The following is a 23,763-nucleotide window of genomic DNA, read 5'->3' as shown; positions in this document are numbered from 1 at the left end:
CCCTTCTGTTACACACCCCATGTAGGCACAGCGCGCTCGCCACCTTAATTCTTCTCATGGAGCCTCGGCGGGCTACCGAGGCTTTGTGCACTCACGTTTCTCCTTTAATTACACAACAATGTGCGTGTCAGGCCCGAGCAGAGCAAAGTCCAAATTAGAGAGCAGCGTTGAAACAGCAGGTCCAGCACGGCCGATGCTTCAAACGCGTTCCTTGCGTTTGAGATGGAACAGATAATTCGCCGGGGCTCACACGTACTGCGCTGGCTCATGGGGGCGATTACATGGCGGAATGAACAGGACTGGAAAACATGATACGGTTAAATGCGAAGAGAATGCGATTGTGCCATCCACATGTTTCTGTGAATGCAGCGTGATGCAACAGATACAGTAGATGATGGCAGAAAGATAGGACTGGACTGTGTGCAAAAATGTATCCATTCATTTTCTGTCGTGCTTTTTCTCATTAGACACACAACATTCATTAGATCATTAAATAAATAAATAAAAAACCATCATCCATCCATTTTCCTGACCGCTAATTCCTCACAATGGTCGTGGGGGGTGCTGGAGCCTATTTCAACTGGCTTAGGGCAGTAGGCGGGGTACACCCTGGACTGGTGGCCAGCCAATCGCAGTAAAAATCATCATGTTGACCCCAAATTTTCCAATTTTGTCGAAATCCGATTACAGTGATGGTGTTTCTGCTTTGTCTCTTTAATGTGATGCCTTCAATTTGACGCCAGGCGGTATTTACAGCCACTAATGTGTCGGCAGGTTAAATAGGTGTGAGTGCCGGATCTAATGAAGGATGGCGGATACGGGCTCAATAAGAGGTCAGAGTGAAGTAGCTGTGTTAGTTCAACCTTGCCGATCCCGGACTGGCGCTCCCAGTCTCCCCACAGCAGGGACGTGGGGGTCTTTTGTTTGTCTTCCCAGGTTACAAGGCCTTCACCAATGACTGATCATCACAGAGAGTCCTCATCAAGTGTGGAGTGAGGAAAGCTAGAATCACACCTTTGGCAAACATGGGCTACGGCTGGATTTACTCTGCAAGGTTCAAGTGACCCAATTCCAATTTATTTTGCTTTCGAGTGGCACAATTCAGATATGCGTCATGGCAGTGTAAATAGAAAAGAACGCATGGAATTGGATATCTTCGGATTGGACTCTTTCAAATGTGGATACAAATCCAATATTTATCATGTCTGATATGCTGCAATGCAAGTGCATCAAAAATGCACAGATTGGTTATGCCAAGTCAATCTGATGTTAAGGTCCTCAAAACTCACTGATTGGTGAGGTATACACAAGCACTTCTGCCTCAAAAAACAAAAATGAACAAAAAGAAAAACACCAGTAAATCTGAAGTACAGTGAAAGCGCAGATTAAATATGGTCAAAAGTTGAGGTGTGTCCATCATGAGATAAGCAAAATAATTTAAGATAGTGGCCAGTGGAGTAATGCGGACGTTACCCTCGTTTAAAACAAGGAGGGGGGGAATTCAACTCAGACCAACTTAACTTTTAAAGTTTACCAGTGGGTTGTTTCATGTGCTCCACCACCAGTTTAAACGCAGATATAGACTTTATATGTCGGCTCATGTACGGTATGTGCGACTTCAAATGTACATGGATATAGAGAGTTGAAAAAAAATTCTGACACAACAAACCCTCAGATATTAGCGGTTTGCATTTGCAAATTGCCTATTCATTGTATTTAGTTTTACCTAGTCTCTTACTTGCTGTAAAATCCTGTTTTTGTGCTAAGATCAAAGCTGTAATATATGTACAGAATACAAATGCATTTCTTCCATACGCAATTACAACATGGAATTCTTATAGATTTTCGCTATTCACATCAGGGCTTGGCCTGTATCCGCAGCAAATAGTAAGAGTTCAAGGGATGGGTGAAAAATCATACTAGCTATCTGTATCAGGCCAATACTGGCCTTATTATAAGGTATCGGGTACTTGTGGAGGAGGCTATCGATACAGGCCTGCGATACTTAAAGCAAAACATAAAATAAAGTCTGGCAATGACTATGTCCTCCTTGGCAGATCGGTATCATCATCATAATCTGCATCTGAAAGAAAGGTCTTTATTCACATTTTCTTGTCATTGTGTTAAATGAAATTTTAAATATCAAAAGTACTAGTGGTATCTGTACTCTGTATCGGTGAGTAATCGAAAGGATCTATCTGCAATAAATTTGAATTGTGCACTTGGACGAAGTATTAATTTAGCCTGACACACTGGAAAATTGCTGATAAGCATCACATACGGTATTAGATCACAACTAATCCAATAATTAATCCGTGCCCTGCGATTGGCTGCCGACCAGTTCGGGGTGTACCCATGGCCAGCTGGGAGAGGCTCCAGCACCCCCTGCAACCCTTGTGGGGAGTATGTGGTCAAGAAAATGGATGGATGGTTTGGAATTGACCACAGTCTTAGTAGTTAGAGCTACTGTACACCTCCTGTAGTTTAGTTTCCCAAATATTTCCACATACCATCTTTTATGATGAAAAGTGTTCCAAATTAGAGTTAATATAATGTGATAGCTGCCTACTAAGTTTATGAAGAGTCTCACTCAAGACCACCCAATGAGCAGCAAAGTGATGTTATTGTGCATTTAAATAGCAAAGTGTCTGTTAATATAGACTCTCCATGAGTGGAGACTGGTGCATATTTTTTGTGCCCTTCAAATTCCAAATTTAAAAGACAATAAAATGTCTGGTTTGGCTTCAAAGCGATGGAGACCACGACAATGTAAGCAGCCCTTCTAAAAGTGCTGGCATAAAACTTATATACAGTTGTAAGCACCCCGGGTCTACATCTTGTTAACCTCCATCGCTGACAATGTTGTAAACATTGTTGAAGGGAGACATCTCCGCTTCAAACCACCAACACCCCTCGCCAAATACTGACAGTCATGTCGTCCACCCACCTGGTCCATAGTGTGGTCACGTCATTTGAAGCTGCACACCAACATTCATGAGACCTCACTTCTTTGTAAAAGACAGACCGGTCAGCGCTTGTTGACCCACATTGCTAATAATTCGTCACATCTCGCTCACTAAGGACGCGCATGGACAGATTGTTGTCATGGTATCAGCATTATTACCACATGACATGACAAACCTCTTACCTACCTGTATGAGTCCTTGTACAAAAATCAGTGACGTGCAGTGAGCTCTAGGCTTGGGTAGGCAGGCAGTCGTAAATTGAAACATACACACCAATTCCAAATGCGTGTCGGCAGGCAAGTGTACAACATATCCTAGGGTGACTCTATTTTAATCGGAAAAAAAGGACGCTTAGGCCGAACTAATATACTTAAAAATGATAGTTTACTCCAAGATGCTATACATTCAAACTATTTTAATGCATGCCTCCTCTGTATTGTTAGAAACCAAAATTACTTGCCAAAAATGATTATGACACAATGTTTTAAGCGCATTCTTTGCTCAGCAAACAAATTGGGATGAGCGAGGTTCGTGCCCTCGCCTCCCGTGAGGCAGCTCATCACTTCGCCACTCAGCTAAAACTCTGACCCACCGTTGCAGCCGAGGACATCATTCGAACGCTAACTGATGTACGCAAATGTGGGTCTGCCCGTCGTGATAAACACGGTGCAGTGCACTCCACCTCCCATTTGCCGCACAACGAAAACCGGACAGTTTCATTCATTAATAAAAACCCGTCCGGACGCCCGGAAAGGATGTAATAAAGTGGACATCTCCCAGTAAAACAGTCTAATTCCTTGTCAAATCAAGCTAGAAATAGCAATGTCAAACATCATGTAAAGTGAAACCAACCACAAAGCCAATATTTCCTTTTGTAGCATTCTTTGTGAAAAGTACAAATAATAATATCCCTTACTTTGCTGAAGATCCGGTAGCTAAGGTGTTGGTCTCCCATCCTTCAAAAGATGACGTTTTTCCTCAAAAGAAAGGCGTGAAAATAGTTTGATATTTTCCAGAGTGGTGTCATCTTACCGGCGTACTCTGCGCTAAGTGTCTTTGAATTCACGAATGCACTGTGCGAACGTATGTTCGCATAGGAATAATACAGCTGCGTAAAAGGCTGCGTAGCAATCTGCCTATTTGCGTAAAGGACTTTTCTACTGGGAAACTGACTACGCATGCGCGAACACACATCGCTACTCTGAAAGGGCTGCTGGAGGCATCGGAGACGCGTGCCTTCAGCAGGAGAATTTTGCAGCATTTTTGCCTGCAGGCCAGAAGTCGTGAGTCCTTTTTAATTGAGCTATGAAAATCGCCAGATGTTGTCACTTTCAAATCTATATTAATAGTGCAGGCTATGTGAAATGCAAAAATAATTTAGATCAATTCATTTTCGTTTCATTTCAGCCTTGGTCAGGCAGTGCGTACCTTGCCTGCCCTTACCGCTCATCACTGACAAAAATGGCACCACTTTACAAGAATACCTTAATTTGTGGTTCATGAATAGCTTTTACATTGGTTATTATTGAATTTGGAAGGCGTTGGCGAGTGTCTAACCATGAGCTGTAGCTGACAGCAGCTCCTGCATGTTTTACAGTTATCCCGGTATTCAGTAAATGGCTGAAAGAGACTGCGGCTGTTCTTTCCCATATACAATTTTATTAAGTACACTGTAAAAAGTAGCAATGCCAGGTATCGTATTGGGCTGATACCTGGCCTTATTTCAAGGTATTGGTACTTGCGACTCTGGTGGCCATTTTACCATCAGGATCTAGAAATATGAAATTAGAGGAGTAGAAATTTGCCAATAATCGCAAACAATTCCATGTAAAAATGCTGTATTGCAATATATAGTTTTTTTTCTTTAAAATGATCTGTCATTGTTTTTTTTATTTTTGAGGAGTCAAGAGATGAGTACTCGTACTGGTATCGGTCTGAAAAAAGTGGTGTCAAAACAATAAACCCAACTATACTGTAAAAACAAATCCAGTCTCCTGTGTCCTTGTTAAAAATATGAAAGTCACTATCTAAAGTTTGTATTGAGTGAAAAAATAAACAGTAAAATTCCACTCACCTCTAACATTCTGTGATAACCTGTGTTAAATTGTCACAAAAAAGCTAGATTTTGTCATAGTTTTAAAGGAGTTTTTTTCCTAAGCGCAGTAGATGTTAGTGTGCCCCCCCCCCCCCCCCCCCCCGCTACTCATTAACATGTATTACTTTTTGCATGCAATCCTTGTACTATATTCTCGTGAGAGCAAGTTGTCAAAATAAATGTTGTTCGCACGTCGTCTTATTTATTAATACCTCACAGCAACTAGCACAGGCCCGCACAGGACTACTGATATTACAAAGGTTTGGGAAAAGTCTCAACTTGCGAGTGAGTCGCGGCTAAGCACGAAACACTTCAGATCAGACGCCTCACCACAAATACTAAAACCCAACATCCCTCTGTGTCTGGAATGTGAATCTTATAACACCAATAAAGCTTTGACTGTTTACACCACAGAGGAAAAAAAAATGTTTTCTTTAATGTCATAATGTTAGCGGGCCTTCAAAGCAGGGCATTCTTTGGATTCCTTATGGCATACAATGGTGATCATTAGCTGTATCATAAAGAGCATCGTCTAATGAGCCAGTTAACCTTTCAACTTGCGCACGCACATGCACACACTGATGCTGTTTGGTCTGTGAAGTCAAGCGTGAAGCCTTCAAATGCAGGGTGACACAAAAAAAAAAAAGGAACTTTTTAACAATCCAATAAAACAGTGATGGAAGAAAAATATTTCATGGGAGCGAACTGAAACCTTAAAATTTGAGAAACATTGGATTTTTTTTATTATTTTTTTTTAAATTACATCCTGTAGATGACACCCTCCTGTACGAATCTATTGAAATCTGCTTTTGAGATTCCTCATTGACCGCTGCAACATCTCATCTTGGATGGCTGGGATATCATCATTGTTTGATTGTAAATGGCATGTTTGAAGGTTTCAATTACTTTGAATCAAATGTTTTTCTTCCATCACTCTTGGTTTTATTGGGTTGTTTGATTTCTCACAATCTCATCTGTTTGTGCTGTTTGACAAGGAAAAGTGAAGAATACACCTACATTGCTGTGAGCTTCTTGCGCTAGCTGCTTGCTAATTAGCCAATTGACAGGTTTTGAGAACAAAGGACTTTGTGATATTCTGTAACTTTGAATCACATCTGTTTGTGTTGTTTGACGAGAAGGAGTAAAGGTGTACGTGCACTGTTCGCAAGCTAGTTAGCCACAGAACTTTGACCCTTATATTCAAAGACTTGGAGTCCCCTCATAGCCGTTTTTGGCGAAGCCACTAGGGGGCCCCAAGCTGAGGATGATTAAAATGTCCTGTCTTTATTCTGTCTCAAATATTGGTTTATTACATCCCATTTTTCATTAACGAACAGGGCATAACTAAAATAAACTGTGATGTTAAGAAGTGGCTGGTGTTTTTGTGTCCGTTTGTGATATGCTACGTCAGTAACGTCACTCTGTAAGAATGATTGACAGCTACCCATCTACCCTTCCCATTAGCGAGAGTACTACTTAATAAAACAGCCACCGTAATGTCATCAAAAAGAAGCCATCTCAACGGTGCGGAAAAACGGAAGTAAAAGAAAGCTGAATATGAAAAACGGTCAAAGGAAAAAGGTAAGGGACTTGTTGGTGATGGATAGTTGGAGGTGAAACTCCATTTTATTTTATTTTTAGCAAGTTTGTTTATTTATATATTTTAGCAAGCCTCGCTAGCCTCTGGCATTTATTTACAGATTTTAACTTTCTCTTGGCCAGTCCTATAGTTCAGTGACAAATTTGTAATTGAGTACAAGCACTGTACATCACAATTTTTAATAGAAAAACAGATTAATTTTAATGACTATTCTCTATTACTGCAAGCGGTTAAGACAATAGATGGTTGGATGCATTACTGCAATATTACTGTAATTAACAAAAAAAAAATACAAGTATAGGAATATTCACTCATGGTCTATTTACTTGCTAACATAAGGAGGTTTGTCTTTCTAGGAGCACTTCTAAAATATTTTGGAGCTCCAGATAATGAGCCAGGGGGATCTTCTGAACTTCCAGACAAGGACGCCATAGGACCATCACATCCTTCAGGAGGACCTTCGTCTGACCAGGAAGCCCCAGGACCACCACTTTCCTCTGCAGGATCTCCTGACCAGTATACAGTATTAGGTGTCTAAAATAGACTCTCTGTACTTAAACTATTCCAAGTATTGATCTCACTGGAAAATTTAGTTTTGAAATCCTAAAAAAAATTAGAAAGTGTCCAATTTCATGTAATAGTCTTGAGTTCGACATTTAAGGTTCCATGTCCAAATGATGACATTGTGAACTCAAATAACTTTAATACAATGACACTAATTACTCATTTAGCACTCAAACTCACAAGAGAGAATGCACCGGCTGTAAAACACTGATGGACGGGAGGGCATTCATTGTGCTCTCCAGTTAATCAGAGAGGTCAGTTTGTTCACAGGTTGATTAAGCAGCGACAGGACTGTAAGTCACACGTCCCTGCCTCCCGTTTCCCATGAGCACCTTGGGCCTCGTAAATGGGACTGCGCCGTAAAACCGCCCCCTCAGTGGACATAAAGGAGTAAACAAAGGCACACCTTTATGCCTTTTCAGCTGCGCCACCTTATCGGGACTACAGTGGAACGTATAAGGTCCAAAAAAGCAGCTAATCTAAGACGCAAGGCTTTAACTCTGTTCTTCTTTCTGGCGCATTGGTTGGATTAGTCTTGATGTTCTGGACTCGAGTGTCAGTTGTGTTATGTGTCATCCTGAAGATCTTCTTTCCAAAGTCTCAGAGAAAATTAGTTTCTTCCTAAAACTTCTCAGGCCGATTCTGTATGCCATTTTTGACTGTCGGTCATTTAGAAGCTGTGTGACATACACAGAGTACACAATCCATTATGGGAACTGGGAAGCCATTTTAATTAACTTAAGCTGCTGCTATGTTACCGCTATGTCTAATAAGAATTGTGGCTATCATCATATTTCTCCTAATTGCCGTTAATGAAATATCCTATACATCACAGACACAAAAACAAAAAACAAACAACCAATAAAACAAAAGATGCTGACTGAGTTGAGTCCTAGCACTCACCATGAAGCATATTTTCCCTAAACTTTGGAGCATTTTTAATTTTCCTCTGTATTTGGACCCTGATTTCTGTTTGTGTGGAAGCCTGCGAGTTACACAGCAAGCTGTCACAAGTTTGTTGAACAAACTCCGGCACATGGGGTTCACAATGTGTTCAACAAAGATGGAGGATGAGGCTGTGCTGTTACATTTGCCTTGAAACTAAATGAAGAAAATTTACGTGGGCCAATTTACAGCCTGTCTTAAGCAGCTTTGGGAAAGACTAATTGAATCGTAACAGGCTTTTACACTATAGGTCATGTTATTTTTTGTGTGTTCATTTGGAGGGCAAAAGGACAAAGGAAAAATGAAAGAAGTGAGAGTTTGGTTGTGTCCACTCATTGATATGTGTAACTCAGTTTATGGTGATGAGGTGCTGACTCTATGAAGATAAATGCTCTTCAAGTTGAGGGCTTGTTTGAAATTATCACTTCTTTTTTTTTTTGACTTAAGGTATATGAAAAATATACATGCAAACTACAAACAAAACAAAAGCATAAATCATGTGTCAAGCAGCAGTTTTCATCTAAATAATCTAATTCCTAATCTGGAAACAAACACTATCATAAGCGAGTAAAGTAGACCAAATAAGCATGTGTAGCCTTTTCTCTAGCTATTGTATCAGCACAGGAATAATTGAATTAGCCTGGAATGTCTCTGCTGATATCGAGCACGTCATGGGGGCCCGTGCCACGGGTCACCGCTCTCTGCCTGGGACCAGAGAGGGAGACGTGAATTGTTTAACTGTGCAACGGTAATAAGTGGACCTAGCAGAGATAATGCCCTGCTACAGTAAATGTGTCTTGACATGAACTAGAAAGTGTGTGCATGCACGTGTGTGTGTGCAGCAATGAGGACATGATTCCCTAAACGAAATCCTAACCACCCCATTGTACTCCCTCATTATTGCGCCACACGCAGGAGAGCGCGGTAGCATTTACGGTTAATTTCTGCTTATCCTGCGGTTCTATACCACGGTTACATGATAAAAAGAACACTATTAGTTTTGGAAATATACAGGAGGGTCCAAAATTTGGTGTACAGTAGAATCACATCAGTGAAATTAGTGGCATATTATATGAAGAATGTATTTTGAATTGAAGTGATGTAACATGATGTTTGATAAAGGTTAGTTGTAAATCTACCTTTGCATCCCCCTGTATATCAGATGTAGGAAGTGGCAAGGATGTGTGGTGAGTATGTCTGCCTCACAATTTTGAGGTTTGGGATTCGGCTTTGACCGTCCTGTGTGGACTTCACATTTTCTTCCTCCCAAATTCCCCAAACATCCATGTTAGATTCATTCTGGACTCTAAATGATCAATTAGTTTGAATGTGACTGAGAATGCTTGTTTCTCTATATGTGCCCTGTGATTGCTCAGTCCAGTGTTTGCCCTGGCCAAAGTCAGCTGGGACAGGCACCAGCTAAATGCTGACCCTAATGAGGATAAGCGGGATGGAAAATGAATTGATGGATCTGACGTAATGTGGCCAAGAGTACCGAAGGTAAATCTCTGTATTCAAGGCTCTCCTAGCCACGGATTATCTTCCAAGCAAGAACACCATTGACTGTTTAATCACATATGACAAGTTGCATGTGCAGGATAATGTCGATATTTGAGCATGATTGATATTTGATGCATATCACTTGAAGCAGCTGGATTAAAATTTCATATCAGTGCTAGGTTTGATTCAGCGTGTCGACCATACTACTGTAAGGGAAATTGGTTCAATTAATTATTAAATCAGTAATTGTTAATTATTAAATTAATAATCAATTGACTACATTAATTGAAAGAGACTCAAACTTAATATTTTATTTATATTAATTTTGCGCAAGCCTGTGGAGCACCACATCTATTTTTGATCATTTTATCAGTATAACATGAGAACCTCATTTAATCAGTCATTAAAATTAAGGTTGTATCCTTTTACAATTTGGTGAGTTCTTTGTTCAACTTAGAGGTTAATATAAATTGATAAAACACACGTACAGTACACAATCAGGTTTTGATTTTGTGCATATTTATTTTCTAAGCCATCCATCCATTTTCTTTAACTGCTTATTCCTCACAAGGGTTGCAGGGGTGCTGGAGCCTATCCCAGCTGGCTTCAGGCAGTAGGCAGGGTACACCCTGAACTGGTCGCCAGCCAATTGCAGGGCACACAGAGACAAACAGCCAGTCACACTCACAAGCACACCTAGGGACAATTCAGTGCCCAATTAACCTGCCATGCATGTCTTTGGAATGTGGGAGGAGACCGGAGTACCCGGAGAAGACCCACGCGGGCACGGGGAGAAGCACTACTCTAACTACTGTGACAGGAAATAAAAACAAGAACTAAAATGATAAAATGGTCAAAGAAAAACAAGAAAAAAGAAACGGTCTTAACCGGGACTGCCAAATCAAACCAACATGGGACCCACATTTAACCTACAAGCTTTATAAAACATTTATGTCTGAATTTTGGGAGGCTTGGAACGGATTAGGGCATTTACATGGAAAATGCGTCTCAACTTACAAAATTTTCTACATAAGAACTTTCTTCCAGAACCAATTAATTTCGTAAGTAGAGGTACCACTGTATAATAATGTTTATGGATGGCAGTATTGTACTGAAAAAAACAAAACAAAAAACAAAACAGTCATATTTCATTTTAGTAGACTACAACAAATCTTTAGTCATTCAACCCATAATCAGTGCATGTTGTTTGGGCCCAGTCTAGTCTACCGATTGCAACTGCTAAGCGCTCCCACATTATTTCTCTGTGACAAAACAAGACTCTTGCTGATTATGACACTAAATTCCTCCCCTCACTGCGTTCTCTCACAAGAGCGATGTCGCCAACACGAGGAATTCTCTTGTTGTGGCTCAGTCTGGACCGTGAGTGACTCTGGCAGGTGAGAAGCGAGTCAGCGTTGGACCTCGTCGTAACGTACTTGATTGAAATGAACCTCGATGGCTTGGCGACGTCACCTTGCGAAAGTGGCACAGCGGCACGCAACAGCCAGCACATCGGCGCTGATGTAAATGTTACGCTATGTAGGAACGCTGAATAGAAGGTGACACGTGGCGATGACAACAAAGGCATTATAGTCTCTTGACCTAGATGAAGATCTTTTTTAATGGTGGCGGGTGTTCATTGTGTAGAACTGACAAAGCAAGAAGACAATTACAGCATCTTTACTGTGGAAGCTTTCACTTCACTTTCACTGACAGGTACCAACAAAATTGCATTGGCAACAAAATGTTTTATAATAATGTTAATATATCAGATTTATAGGGCGCTTTCTCATATGCTTTGAAGTAGTTGGAGGGCCGGACAAAGTCAACAGTGGTGGGACTTTGCTGTCATGACATTACAAGAAATGATAGATTTATCCTTTTTTTCTCCATTATTTTGTTATTGTTTTACATTTGTTTTCAGCTTGTCTCCTCATGCTGCTTGTTTGAGTCGAGAAACGGATGCATCATCGGCAACGCAGCAACTGACGTCGTCTGACATGTTTGACTTCCCGTCTGTTTCGAGTTGGTGCAACAACTCATCTGAAAATAGCGGATATGGCAGCTGCAAAAGAAACTAGAGCTCATCATCTCGCTAAGTGACAGCACCCCGCTGGTGCCATGGCAACACAAGGAATTCAAACTCAATCGCGCCCAAGACGAATCGGGCCCTTGATGTTGACTGCTTTTGCAACAAAGGACGGCAGGGGGTGGGGAGGGACATGAAGGACAAAACTTCCCATCAGCGAGATTTACAACTTTTTTTTCTGCCAGTAAACAGAAAGAGCGGCTTGTGGCCATGTTGAGAATCAATTTGATAAAATGGGAGTCATTTTGGTTGGACCGCCAGGAAGGAATACCAAAAATAGAACACCTTTATTTGCTACAAACACAAGCAGCCCTAGTGAGAAACTGGGATGTCACTCTATCACCTCTATTATCACACTATTCCACCTGGAAACCAACATGCTCATTCACAACTTCGGGTTGCTTTTTATAGACTAGCGTTAAGCAGAAATGGTTCAGATGCAGTCACTGTTTTTCTTTTTAAAGACAAAAAACGTTTTTTGTTTACTAGTCTCGTCGTCCACTGTATGCCGCACTGCCTAAATTGGGTATATTTCAAACGCTAGTTAATAATAATGCTCTCTTTCTGTCATCTAAGCACAATACTGCTGGGCAATATTGATTTTGTGACCATGACCCGGCCTTGAATGTGGCAAACATTGCTAAACATTGCAGAACAAATACCCCCTTCATCCCCACCATGTTGACAATTCCACAGAGCAATCAAGTATGTCGCTTACCATAAGCTAAAAGCTGAAGCTAATTTGTGCAAAACTCAGTATTTGGCTTTACTGTAGTGTTTCAGACAATGTGGTCTAGCTGCCACCTGAAAATGCTCTGGATCATCATCATCCGGTGTGGTTGTCAAGTCAAGGCCATTGAAACTTGGTGTGGGGGTGGTTATTGTTTAAATCAAACATATTATTTTCTTTTCTTCAAACAGCAGTACTAAATTATTATTGGATGAACTAACAAAGAGGAACGCTCGAAGAAAGAAGATACGAGGGGTAGTGCACCCCACCCGGAGTCAGCCCAGACGCGCGGATTAAGGTTTAAAGCACATTGGAAGTAAGCGGCAGACGTCAGAAATACTGGAGATAAGCGTTGTGTTTGTATGGATGGCAGATAAACAGAATGTGGTGAGAAAGGCTGCTCTTGGGAAATTTCCCGCTTCCTTTCTGCCTTTTCTGCCCACCTCCCTGGGGCCCAAGTTTAATGAAGCAATTAAATGGGAAATCAGATTGAATCCCTGAAAGACTGGAAATTATCTCGACCCTTTTCTCTGTGTATGATTTTTTTTAAACCTATTATTTATTGTAGTGTCCTGCATTAACCAACTAGGGGTGCAGCAATTGATTAACCGTGGTTTTTAAACGTCAGCATTATCTAACCACAGCTGTTCAACAACACTGGTTGGTTGTTTCCGCTCACAACAGAGATTCTGTTTCCACACGGTCCATTCAGCAGGCACACAACAACACAGGGCTCAGCTTTAAACGCGCAGGGAGAGTTGCGTACCCGCGGCTGGGTTCCGAGGCGGCCTGGACCAGGTTGAGTGTAGTGGGAAAAGTGGAACCTGAACCGTGGAGGCGCCGGTGAGCAAGGTGAGGCAGAGGCGGAGGCCCAGCGGGGCGTGACGGTCTGGCCTCCCAGCCCGAGCCGTCGCCGGGAGCCACGGCACACCGCTTGCCACGACCGGCCGCCTTCCCGACCTCGGGGCTCCGGGCCGCAGCTAGGCAGTGAGCTCCCGCGAGCATAGCCGCGCACTGGATAGGCCAAAGGCCAAGACTTTTGAAGCCGCGGGGCCACAAACTTGGTGCTCCTAAGAAACGTATCTCGCATGTATGTATTTGTATGTATTTAAAATGACAAAACACACGAATTTACAACTTGGTTGGGGGTGGGGGTTGCGGGGTGCCTGGGGGAGTGCTGGGGTTGGGGGCCTGGATGTGGCGGGGACTGGGTCGTGGTGGGTGGCGGGTGTGGGTGGGGTGCGGGGTGGTCGTGGGGGCTGTGGGCCAGTGGGGTGCCGTGGGGGCCTGCCAGGCCTCGTTCTGCGGCGCTGGGCTTGAGGCGCGGGCCGGGGCGGGGCTGCTCCGGGTGTCTGGGTTGGCTCTCCGGCCGGTGGCCGCCCGGGGAGTGTGGGGGGTTGTGCCTTGGTACGACCATAGCTTGTGTGATACTGGAGGGCCACGCCTTCTTTGCTGGGCCACGGTCGATGGCTCACCTCTTTGGTGGTGGTCCTTATGCATGCCAGATCTATCACACCAGCATCTACTGAAATTCAAACAGAATTCGCCTCTCCCTCCCACTGCTCGCTGCTATCCTTCCCTCCTTCCTCCTTTTAGTTTTTCCTCTGGTCTCTTGAGATCGCCTTAATTTGTTGAAATTTAGATGTTTCTGGGGTTGGCATAACACTCTGATTTTGTAACCATGTGGGTGGAAGGTTGTGTTTAGTTGTGCTTTGTACTTTGATTTATCTTTCTTTTCTGTGACCTTTCCTCTGGTTTCCTGACCTTCTGAACTTCACGACTCTGGCGAGACTCTGAAGAATCCAGTTAAGGTGAAGGATAATGGGATTTGTATTAGGTTTTAGGTGAACTAATGAGTACAAATTTACACAAATTGACACGCACACACGCGCATGCACGCCCACACACATACACATAAACACGCACGCACACAAATGCACACATACTCACAAAAAGAAAATGAGATTAAGCAATGATGATAAGATGTTGAATCGGTAAGACTGTCGAATGAACAATTCTGAGCTCTCTCAAAGAAAAAAAAAAGAAACGTATCTTGCCATTTGGCTGCAAAATGCCTACATGTGTAGTGGTAAACTGCACAAATCGCCAGTTTAAAGGCTGTGGATGAACATTTCACCTCTAAGTATGACTGAAATGGAAAGAAATTGAAAGATGAAAGAATAAGATGATATTTTTTAAGATGTAAGAAAAACTGGGTACCAGGCCATATTTTATCCATGTCTAATCTGCTGTATTTGTTTTAAAAGGCACCAACTTTTTTTTTTTTTTTACATTTATTTTCAGTTATTTATTGTGCCGATGTGATGTTTTTATGTCAATAAGAATAACCGTAAAACTGTTTTTTGGCAGACTATAATTGTACACCAAAATCTGAAACCGTTGCCTCCCTATAACCAACAAATCTCTGAATGACATATCTACTACAAGTACTGGCTGGGGAAATTGATATATACTCACGGGAAAAAAAGGTCTGTTGGGGTGCACAAAATAGAAAAGGACTGTTATGGAGGAATCAGTAAGATTTGCGGCACATTCAGCGGGCGAAAACAAACAAACAATGAATTTGACAGGCTGTTTACATGTAGGTGTTGCTGAATTGGATTTCAAATGGCCTCAGCAGGGAACACTTTGTCCGTGTGTGAACTATACAATTAATATAGCTCCTACCTGGTATTTTTCCTGATGCTAAAAAGGAGGTGTCTATTTTCGACAGGTGTTTATTTGTCTTTAGTGCATGGATGACACATTTGATGACTAATTCTGTCTGTTAGAGCAGAGGTGCCATATTTCTAATTGTCACACCATAAAAATTATGGTTGCCCTCTAGGATGCGGTTACAAGAGCAAGACAATGCACATAAGTATAATTGCTAAGGGTGTGATAGTGTGCCAAAAATCCCAGTGTGGTATGTACAACCCCTTTGAAGTTCTTAAATAGTAACAGTGTGAATTATGCTTTAAAAACATACAGAAAATGGCATTAAGTTGTTGCACTGGCGGTGAAGAGCCTGGAACAGGCGGGGATTTTTTTCTTTTTATTTCCCCCCCTCCAGACATGGCTAGGCATGATGTCTGCTAGTCAGAAGCTGAACTACACTGTTTGTTTATGAACTCGTGGGAAAAGCGCAAGGAAGTTTCCCCCATCACCTATTATGTTCTGGATGTGAACTCCCCACCATATGATGTCATTGCCCCTGTGTTTGGTTGTTACAGAAGTTTGAACAGAAGTCAAGGAAAAATAAGCCACAGAGAACAAAAGTGGGCTAACTCCTTTGTTACCATTTTGTAGGAGAGATTTAGAGCCCTATTTTTGTGCCCAGTGCAATTCTAGTGCAAAGTGTGGTGTAACTGTGCACCAGGGTGGAGTTTTTTTTTGTTTTTTTTTAAGTCTACTTTCAGCCACCAAACTGTCAGGTGCATCGGTGGCATGTAAAAGAAAATGTCTGCCAGAACTCCCAGCCTGGCTCAGCATGGTCGCCATATTCGCCATGCACACTAAATGAAGCTTTGATCTGCACGCTGCGCGTCTACGAAAACAGAGCCATTGAAGTTGACACGAGCCGACAGAAGTCGGCAGAAAAGAAGATCCCAGAAACATAGGTCCAGACAACGAAAATACAATTTGGCAATTCATAACAGAAAAACACTAGTGTAAACAGTAACAAAAGGTGCTGGCAAACGGGAAAAACAACAGAAAACGTGTAGCCTACATGAGCCTTTGATTAAAAATGCGCCACAGTTGCGGCCAGTGCCACCGCTACCCCTTTGGGTGCCCTAAGCTTTAAAGTGTGATGGTGCCCCCGAATTTTATTTTATTTTTTTTCGAGGGGTGGGGGGAATTTTCATGCGACGATAAAAGTTTGCATGGCTTAAAGGCCAAACAAACAAGTTTTCGCAGACCAGCAATCATTCGCAATTCTCATGGGATGATCAAACGATAACACCATTGATTGCTGCTTTGGTGTGGTGGCTGCACGGCTACTTAGTAAACGGCTAACTCCTAATGGTACGTCGGCAGCCTGTGCATGCTTTCCACATGTTGCTCCACTAGCTTGTTGTAATGATTCAACAGGATTGTTGTGTTAACTGTTTTTGAGTACAGACAAACCTCGGTTTTCGAACATAATCCGTCCCAGAAGGCTGTTCCAAAAACGAATTATTCGAAATCCGAAACAATTTCCACAAATTAAATTAGCGCAATTAAGCTAGCGTCATTTAGAACATCACTTCCGGTATACGCTCTTATTGTGAAACTAAATGGTGACACTTCCGGTTTCGGGCTTAGCAGCGCAACATCAACTTACGAGTGCTATGTGGTAACCTGAGGATGAGGAAACACCGCCCAAACATTCGTAACAAACATTTTAGAAGGAACAAGCTATAGCTGATTCTGGCAAGAAGGTTACAGACAAGAAATAAGGACAACAGGACCCACCAGTCATTGACGCACACGCTAGCGCCAGACTTCCTGCTGCTATCGCTGCTGGCGAAGACTGATTCTGTTAAAGCGGCCACACGCACGAACGCGAGGGTAAATTGTGTCACGTGAACTCGCTTTCCAATGAACAGACTACAAATTATGCAAATTAGGATTCGTCTCAGTTACGCAGTTAAAGTTGAACATATCAGACTTAAGGCCTCAGTATGCTTCTGCGAGAGGCTCGCGTGGAGGCGTCACGTCGGAGCTCCGCTCGTGCGTTTGCCTTCCGACTTGTGCGCAATACACATCTGTGTCTGCTGGAGTTTCACACCAAGTCCCGCTGTCGCTATGGCTGGGCCGCCACAGAGTGGCGATTCCTCTGCATTTTATGACGGATTCAGGAAGTTCAATTTAATTCAGAAACACGAAACAAAGCCGGGGGGAGAGTAAGTTCATCACCGTGGCAATTAATTATTGCCAATTTGCACCGGTGTCGGCCGTAAACTCGCCAAAACACAACAGCCATGCGCTTAGCGAACACAGTTTTTTTTTTTTTTTTTTTAAGTTATTGTTGTTTTCCGCCTCTCGTCCCAGGCACGTATCCACATGCACAGCCGTGGTCTCCGAGCAGGAAGTCGATTTGCGCCGCCAGTTGCCTTCACGGAAACTATCTGGGCGGGGGGCGGGGAGAGAGAGAGAAAAAAAAAGAAAAAACGCCATCGAACGGACCAATCAGAAGCGAGCTACGCCCCGCCATCTACTGCGTTCAAGGATTGGCGACGTGTGCACCGCAGCCGGCCACGAGCGACGCGGCACTTAAAATTCATGGCTCGCGTCGATCATGTGACCTACGGCGATCATCAACGCGAGAGCAAATGTGGAGGCATAAATTAGGCTTTAAGGAATAGACAGCTTTGTAGCCTTTTCTACACTCGGCGAGTGAGTCGCGTTCAGGTACGCTCGGCTTTTTTTCAGTTCGAGAGCCGATTTTTGGACGAGTTCTGAGACATAAAATTCTCGAATTTTCTGGTCGAAAACCGATTTGGTCGAGAACAGAAGCGTTCGAAAACCGAGGTTTGACTGTACTTACCTTGCTCAACGTCTGCATTTACTTCACGAGATACCACCAGAAAAATGACGGGGAAGACTACGATCTTGTCGAAACTGTTTCATCTTGGGAAGATGACGCCAAGTCATGGCTTGATTAGATGCACGTTCGGTAATTGTTTACTTCTTGTTTCTTTTACTTTCGTTTACATTTTCAACTTGCAAACCGCTAAAGAGAAAGGAAACCTGTTCTGATTTGGCTGATGTCACGCACATTTCCATCGCATCTGATCACTCGCCGATGCTCCCAGCTCCATGTCATTATATCACAATTCTTAATCATAGAGCACAGAGCCATATTGCCCTTTGGAAAGTAATCAATAGACTGTGGGTTGTTTTGAGGCTGATATGTATGCTTAAAAAATATATATATATATGAGTTTTGTGAAAATTTTAGGTTGCCATGCAGATGTTCTGATTTTAATGCGTCGATGACAGATTTTTGATCTGGGAAATAAATTGTAAAATTATTCCAAGTACCCCCTGCATCGTGCTCACATAGTATTTATTTCTGTTTGATACATTGAATGAGTTTTTTCTATGTATGTTTGAAATATCCAATTGTGTGAGTGGTCACCAAGAGTTACTGCTGAACGTGAATGACATGCTTCGTTTTCTTTTGCTTCTCTCCACGCATCTCTGGATTGTAGAATGAAAGCACTTTTCCCCAAAAAAACTTTATGTAACCGGCAATCACAATACATGGGTTCTTCGTGTCTTTAACTGAAAACAAACGTAGTAATGTCGCATCCAATGCTAGCACGAGTGATACTCCCCCCGGCACGTGTGTTCACGGATGCAACATGTCAAGTGCATGCGTGTGCCGTACCCACAGGCAAATGGGGCCCCGCACGGACGATGGTGCCTTATGCACTATGCGTACTCTGCGTATAGGGTGCGGCGACCCTGGGTGCAGCGCTGTTGAGAACGCACCATCACTCGCTCACTGGAAAAACACCAGACAACACAGACTGAGAGCAGGATCGTGGCAGAAATTTTATGGGTGCACTAAAGTCTGGGGGTATTCCTCACAATTCCGTTGATTCCAAACCTGTCAAAAAGTATTGATTCACTTCTACCTAAGATGCAACACCGCTTACACTACTTTCTGTGTCTTCTTTCGATCTCTGAACCTTACTTTGTGGGATGCGTTTGTGGGAGCTTTCATGGTTGCGGCCATCTTGGAAATAGGAGTCGGCTCAGTTGCACTGAATAAGGAAATTGTCTAGAGTGCAATAATGGACTGCTTCCTATATATCAAGATTGGAACTAAGCCTCTATTATCATATTGATATGCCTTTTCTCCATTCATTTCATCACTTAACTTTCAAATGACAAAAATTTAGTCAGCCCATAAGCACCACTCTTATTGTCAGATGCTCAAATTACAGCAAACTGTCACAGCCATACATGTTATGGCCCACGGGCCTTGGATTTCACACCTGTGTTAGAGGATTATTTGCAGGAATATAGTCGATAGTACTACAGGCTTATCTTTCCTATAGCAACACTTTTTAAAAATAGCCTCATTTATGAACGTCATTATGTAGAGAGAGATACAGTAAGTGTGCTGTTTTGAGCCAGCTGTAACCCGGCTCAGACAGGACAACACACTCCAGATTAGCCGTGACTAAAAAGCCAAAGCATCCTCCGGCTCGGCCTTCTCCTGCCGCAGACAGACAACAGACACCGCCACAGACAATCTGGCCTCTTAATCCCACCCAGGGTCCCATATTGCCCCTCCACAGACAAATGGTGGCTTACGCAGGTGACATTGGTGCATGGAGAGTAGGGGGCTCTACACACCTCATTAGGGTGAAAGCAGGATAAGAAGAAGAAAATCTCTGCCCATGTCTGAGATGGGTGAGGTCACGAGATTTTATTTATTTATTTTTAGTCTGTACTCCGACTGGCCATAAGATAGGGATACCTAATACCTACAATCTAATAAAATTAATGGCAACAGCTGTATCATTTAAAAAATAAATACTTTGCCAGTGATGCTCCTTATCAGGTAATAAACAATTGCATCTCAATAGATGAGAATTTTGTGGAGAACTTCCAGTAGCTCACAAAGTGAAATTTATACACTGCATGGATTGCCTAGGTACGTTACGGTACATGGTCAAATATTTCATGATGCTGTTTTATATTAGGGATGATTGTTGCTAAGAGCTTAAAAAAAAAGTAATTACAGTATTATATCCAAAACAAAATACAAAAACTACATTTTAGGGTTGAAATATGGTCAAACATAAAGAATTTGCCTTGTTGAATTGAACTACTGAAATAAATGTTGGAAAAAAAACAAAACCATTTTGAAATAGTATACCTCAAAACTGAGTATTAACTATTCCAAGGTTATGTATTCCTTGTCTCTCTTGGTTTTGGTTTGCGCATAGCATTCATTTAAAAAAAAGAAGAAAAAAAAAGAGATTAAAGTCACTATGGTGCAAATGTAACTACTATGGTGCATTCTTGCAAGAATCAAAAATGACACGATCCATCCAAAACATCTTACCCCATCCTCTATGTAAACCAGGAAGTTGCCCACCAGCTTTAAAAGAGAAAAAAAAAAAAAAAAAAAAAAAAAACACGATGATACTCGACAAATATAGTATTGATGATCCAACACTTATTTTGCTCGCTATGGTTGTACTCGTTATTGATCAAGCACATTACCTGGCCCTGTTGCTATGTCAGAGCGCTGGACATTTTCCTAATGTATACTCCACAATCGTAACTTTACTGAAGCAGTCCTCTTGGCCCTCAGATTCAGAATGATATTTCAGGTAAATGATGATCTGTAAAATAATTCAATTGCCTGACTTCCATTTCATTTTAAACGTTTCTTTCATAGCTGAACTGCTAAAATCATTGCATGCGCATGCCGCTGGGATTTGTGGAGGGGACTTGTCTCGTCCTAATGGATAGATTCAAGTGGTACCAGGCAGGCGGGCGACCGGAAGCAATAAGCGCTGTACAGTGCTGACCACGGAATCAACCCTCGGCACCAATGTTGTGGATTGGTTAGAGGGCGCCTTTCCTCTAGGGAAGCTACAGTTACAGTGCTGGTGCTGATGCAAGCTGCAGGCTCCACAACATCACTTCACTTGTCAATGTGCTACACAGAAACAAGGCTCGATAATCAGTTTCTAGTAGGAATTTGGGTGTTAGAGCAGTACAGGTTATGATAGAATGTCTGATGAAACAGCTTGTGATTAAAGCACAACTCCAGAGGAAACTATCTTGCTACAGTCACCAACAATTCAAAACATTTTGCCGCGAGCACATGAAGCACAGCTTGGGTGATACCTGTACAGTGTGTGAAGTTTGCACATTTGCTTCATACACGTTCCAAAAACATGCATATCACAGATTTATTGAAGACTCAGTTTGTTCGGCGTGGATAGCTAACTAGCATCTACAAGTGCTAACGCTAATAACCTTAAAACTCAATGAAGCAGAAGCTGAAGATTTCGAGGAATGTTGTAAATGGATAAAGTAAATAAATGTAATATTTCATATTTATTGCTGATAAATACTTTGACAATAAATCCATAAACTATGCTTTAATGGGATTAACAGCATTTAACAGTAAATTCTCCACAGCAATACTGACGAGATGCAATCTTAGATGCCCATTTGTAGATTTTGCCTTTAAATTTACAGCACAAGAGGCTTAAAAAGGAATAATTTAGCTTTGTTATGACAGATTGATCTCAAACATGCGACTACGGTGTCTTCAGCTCTCAGATTTGACCCGACAAGACTGAAAAGTGCGTCAGCTCCCGCGCATGGAAAACATAACGCCTTCATCTTTCTTGCCTAAATTCCCTGGCACGTTTTATTTGAAGTTACTTCAAACCGAGTTGGTTTCACGCAGCACTAAGTAGCCCCCTCTTTTTTTCGGAAGAGGATTTGCAATGGCTCTGTCAGCACATATATGTCAACTCAGATTAATAGGCGCCCTCCCTACGGGATTAGGATTAGCGGTGGGACAATGCGGTATGAAAGACTAAGAGAGGAGACAATTGTCTTATTAACCGTGTGGGACAAAGTTGACCTAAGTGAAGTTATTTTCCCTTTTTCTTTTCTTGTAGGTTGGAATGTTCTGTCACGGTCTTTGTACTGTAGTATCCACCCACATCCCAAACACATCCCAGGTTTACAGAAGACTCAAAATTATCCTTCGGTGTAAACGTGAGTGTGAATGCTATATGTGTCGTAGGCTACAATTCTTCATTCTGGCAAATGAAAAAGCATACATTTTTCTGAATCTGAATCATACTTGCACAAGCGCAAAAATGTATAAATGATTATTGTGTGTGCATTGCATTCTTTTTGTTGACAGAAGAGATTTCATTGAGATCATACTTGATCCCGCGCTCATTCTGTTCGCTAAAAGCAGTCTGTGCGCGTGCAACGTTTTATTGTCACTTTATTATTAAGCTGTCCCGATGGATGCCAAGTGGATGTGTGCAATCTCTGCCTGCCAGGTGCCGATTTTCCTTGTCTTCTCCCAACCCTTCAAACAACAGAGCCTCACTTACAAGCACCCAGAGGGATGTGTGCTAACAACAATTCCCCAGTTGGGAGCCTGGCAATTACACGGGCCTCCTTCATGGATGTAATTGCAGGAGGGAGGTGCAGCTTCCTGAATGAGCAGACGGCATGCTCGTCTGCCATCTGGGAGACTGGCTTCATCAATTCTGGCAGCCCCAGGTAAATGAGGGCCTTTGGCTGAGGTGTTAAATAAAGGTTGGCTGTTAATAGAGGAGCTTCCTGTCTCATTTGCACGGCGACCTTTTTGCCCACGCGGTTACCTAAGGTGAATCATAGATAAATATATTTCCGGAGCCTGCTAAAAATGAAATAAAGACCTGCAACAGCTCCAACATCCTGGTGGGTGAAAATGAGACATCTTTCTTACCTCACATTTGCCATTCAGATTCATTTTGTTTGCTGTGATGTGTTCCATCAGAATAGCGTTGTGGTTAGCCAGTGGAGATGGGGAAGACTAACAGGCAGAAGAAACCGTAAGCAGTGAAAACAATTTGAGAATGAATTGACTTCTGGACCAGATTGATGAGTCTGACCTTCGTGTATAGAGCCAGGGTGAAGCGATAGGTAAGCAGCTTCTACTTGCGGAAGCAAAGCCCATATTGTGGGGAAAGACAATAAAATCATTTTTCTAGTGGCACTTCATACATACACTATTCTGTTTGTATGTGACGCATGGACACGTTAGCAAAAGCATTTTTGTGTGTGTGTCAAACAAAACTCATTGCTGCTCTTCTTACCGTTTGATGTGATAGTAGGGGTGTCACATCCATCAATTTGTTGGCATTTCTCACTGATTCAAACAATATAGTCCAGGAGACAGACTTCAGCCATTGCATGAAAGTGAATGGACCTTCACTCGGACTGGGTGCCAAGTCATACATGGAGAAACTCAGTGTGGGGTCGGTAATTATGTAAATTCGCAGAAGTACACAATGCCCCAATAGCAGACACCTTTTTTTTTTTTTTTTTTAGAGATAAGCAGCTAAAATAAGATTGACTCTGTTGTTTGATTCCTCACTTCCAGCAGACCTTCCAGAGTTCCAAATATGTCATGTGTATACTGTACTGTACTAGCAATTAAAAGGCCAAATTGCATATTGTGTCCTCACTAAGATGCTCATCTTTAGAGGTTTCACTCTATGTCACTTGAAAAAGAGCAGC

At 42.2% G+C, this 23,763-nt stretch overlaps 1 long non-coding RNA gene across 1 annotated transcript; it reads right to left on the bottom strand.

Moving 5' to 3' along the window:
• Nucleotides 1-227: 227 nt before the first annotated feature.
• Nucleotides 228-23,020, bottom strand: LOC144022628 (uncharacterized). Its single transcript, XR_013284385.1, has 3 exons — nucleotides 22,970-23,020; nucleotides 3,883-3,943; nucleotides 228-299 (listed from the first exon to the last, which is right to left on the bottom strand). It is a non-coding gene; the product is annotated as an uncharacterized LOC144022628 (long non-coding RNA).
• Nucleotides 23,021-23,763: the final 743 nt, after the last annotated feature.

The sequence above is a fragment of the Festucalex cinctus genome, chromosome 1, assembly GCF_051991245.1.
Source record: "Festucalex cinctus isolate MCC-2025b chromosome 1, RoL_Fcin_1.0, whole genome shotgun sequence".
NCBI lineage: Eukaryota > Metazoa > Chordata > Actinopteri > Syngnathiformes > Syngnathidae > Festucalex > Festucalex cinctus.
The sequence above is the reverse complement of the archived record's forward strand: the minus strand, read 5'-3'. Positions and strand labels throughout refer to the sequence as shown.